Consider the following 3,247-nt stretch of genomic DNA (forward strand, 5'->3'; position numbering starts at 1 on the left):
CCGGCAAATATGGCTCTAAGGTCATGACCATTTTCTCTACTTCAGGCTGAGAGTTCCGGTACGGCTGCTTCCTGATCGAGCCCGCCCACTGACGGTTGAGACTCAGTGGACTCAGTGGACTTGGAGGACTCAGTAGACTCAGTGGACTCAATGGAATCAGAGGACTCAGTAGACTCAGTGGACTCAATGGAATCAGAGCACTCAGTGCACTCAAGAGGACTCAATGGAATCAGAGGACTCAGTGGACTCGAAGAACTCAGTAGACCCAGAGGATTCAGTGGGCCTGGAGGACTCAGTGCACTCATGAGGACTCAATGGAATCAGAGTAGACCCAGAGGACTCAGTGGGCCTGGAGGACTCAGTGCACTCATGAGGACTCAATGGAATCAGAGGACTCAGTGGACTCGAAGAACTCAGTAGACCCAGAGGACTCAGTGGACTCGAAGAACTCAGTAGACCCAGAGGACTCAGTGGACTCGAAGGACTCAGTAGACTCAGAGGACTCAGTGGACTCGGAGGACTCAATGGACTGGGAAGACTCAGTGGGTTTGGAGGACTCAGTGCACTCAAGAGGACTCAATGGAATCAGAGGACTCAGTGGACTTGGAGAACTCAGTAGACCCAGAGGACTCAGTGGACTCAGAGAACTCAGTAGACCCGGAGGATTCAGTGGACTCGGAGAACTCAGTAGATCTGGAGGACTCAGTGGACCCGGAGAACTCAGTGGACTTGGAGGACTCAGTAGACCCAGAGGACTCAGGGGACTCAGAGGACTCAATGGACTGGGAAGACTCAGTGGACCCGGAGAACTCAGGAGACCCAGAGGACTCAGTAGACTTGGAGGACTCAATGGACTGGGAAGACTCAGTGGACTCGGAGAACTCAGTAGACCCGGAGGACTCAGTGGACTCGGAGAACTCAGTAGACCTGGAGGACTCAGTGGACCCGGAGAACTCAGTGGAATCGGAGGACTCAATGGTCTGGGAAGACTCAGTGGAATAGGAGGACTCAATGGACTGTGAAGACTCAGTGGGCTTGGAGGACTCAGTGCACTCAAGAGGACTCAATGGAATCAGAGGACTCAGTGGACTTGGAGAACTCAGTAGACCCGCAGGACTCAATGGACTGGGAAGACTCAGTGGACCCGGAGAACTCAGGAGACCCAGAGGACTCAGTGGACTCAGAGAACTCAGTAGACCCGGAGGACTCAGTGGACCCAGAGAACTCAGTGGACTCGGAGGACTCAATGGACTGGGAAGACTCAGTGGGCTTGGAGGACTCTGCACTCAAGAGGACTCAATGGAATCAGAGGACTCAGTGGACTTGGAGAACTCAGTAGACCCAGAGGACTCAGTGGACTTGGAGGACTCAATGGACTGGGAAGACTCAGTGGACTCGGAGAACTCAGTAGACCCAGAGGACTCAGTGGACTCGGAGAACTCAGTAGACCTGGAGGACTCAGTGGACCCGGAGAACTCAGTGGACTCGGAGGAGTCAGTGGTCTAGGAAGACTCAGTGGACTAGGAAGACTCAGTGGACTTGGAGCACTCAGTAGACTGGGAGGACTCAGTGGACTCGGAGAACTCAGTAGACCCAGAAGACTCAGTGGACCCGGAGAACTCAGTGGACTCGGAGGACTCAATGGTCTAGGAAGACTCAGTGGACTAGGAAGACTCAATGGACTTGGAGCACTCAGTAGACTGGGAGGACTCAGTGGACTCGGAGAACTCAGTAGACCCAGAAGACTCAGTGGACTCGGAGGACTCAATGGACTGGGAGGATTCAGTGGACTTGATCCAGCAGAAAGGGGCATGCCTCCCTCCTCGCTGGACGCTGACCCTAGGCCAGGGTGATGCACCCCCGGGGGCCCTGTGGTTCAGTCCCTTGGCCAGGGACCTCTCACAGATCACTGGCAGCCTGTACATCAGCAACGGGGTGGCTGCCAGCAACAAGCTCATGCTGTCCAGTATCCAGATCACCGCGGTCATCAACGTCTCAGCGGAGGCAGCGGACGCCCTAGACGGGGACATCCAGTATGTGCAGGTGCCTGTGGCCACCGTGCCCAACTCGCGGCTCCACGACCGGTGACCGCATCACTGAGCTCATCCGCCGTGTGGAGATGATGCAGGGCCCCTCGCTGCTGCACGGCACCCTCTGCTTTGCCCGCCTCGTAAAGTACCAGCCGCGTCCCTGCCGGTTGCCCATTGTCTGGACCAGCAACGGCTTTTGGAAGCCGCTCATCCACGTGGAGTTCCAGCTGTTTGGCCCGAACACTGCGCACCTGGCCAACTGCCTGAGGAGTGGGAGCTCTGACGTCTAAGAGGAGGTCGGTTGGAAGGGAGCCGAACTGTCAGGCATCCTGGCCAGCCCCGCCCCCGGGGCAGAGGTGCGGATGTGCGGTTGATCCTACACCCAGATCTCAACTTGAACATTCTACTTCTGTTGATACGGAAAATCAGTTGATGTCTTTTATAAGGGCAAGCAACAAGGGAGGGTTAGGGCAGTTTTTAACCTTGTAGTCTATATCTTTGAAGAATAAACTCACCAAATGTAAGATGGTGAAAATAAGTTTCCTACCCCAGGAGTGCCAGGTCATGACCCTTAGGGCCTGGCCAGAGAGGTGAAGGCAGGTGGTGCCAGGCAGATGGACCTGCCAGCAGCATCCAAGGCATGTGGCAGGCTTGGAAACCTACAGCCCTCCCCTGTCAGGAGGAGTCCACCAGAATCCCACCTCATTCTTTGGAACCCAAAGCCAGAGCCTTAGGCATCCTAGCATCTCCCATATCTCTTATAGTAAGTGCCAGCCTTCTAGACAAGTGGCCTTCAAATGGTGCTCTGCAAACCCTGGGAGTCTCAGGCCACCCTTGCTTTCACCTTCAACCACAAGTGCCCAACTTTGATTTCCTAGATTGCACCTAAGCATAAGATAGCTTTCAAAGAAAGCATTCCACTACATAAAATTAAAAAGATGTTTTTTTGAGTGCTGTTCCAGGCAGCAAGGTCTCAAAGAGTCTTTGGCTACCTCCCACCAGCCTTCGAGGAAAAGTGGCATTAGTCTCCTTCTCTGGGGCAAATGCTGACAGAGCAGGCCTGGTCTCAGTCCTCAGGGTTTCCTCTGACAGGCTTTGGCTTGGAAGATTGGAACTGTGGGCTGGGACCTGCCTTTCCCTGTCACCACCACTCCATATGACCCGGGGCCTCTCAGAGGCTCAGTTTCCTCTGGTGTCAAAGCAATGACAGGCTTTTT

The 3,247-nt window shown here is 54.5% G+C and overlaps 1 pseudogene; it reads left to right on the forward strand.

Moving 5' to 3' along the window:
• The first annotated feature begins 1,677 nt into the window (after positions 1–1,677).
• On the forward strand, positions 1,678–2,320 carry LOC103596514 (annotated as a pseudogene).
• The last annotated feature ends 927 nt before the right edge of the window (positions 2,321–3,247 follow it).

This window comes from Galeopterus variegatus, unplaced genomic scaffold (assembly GCF_000696425.1).
Source record: "Galeopterus variegatus unplaced genomic scaffold, G_variegatus-3.0.2 Scaffold2036, whole genome shotgun sequence".
NCBI classification, from domain to species: domain Eukaryota; kingdom Metazoa; phylum Chordata; class Mammalia; order Dermoptera; family Cynocephalidae; genus Galeopterus; species Galeopterus variegatus.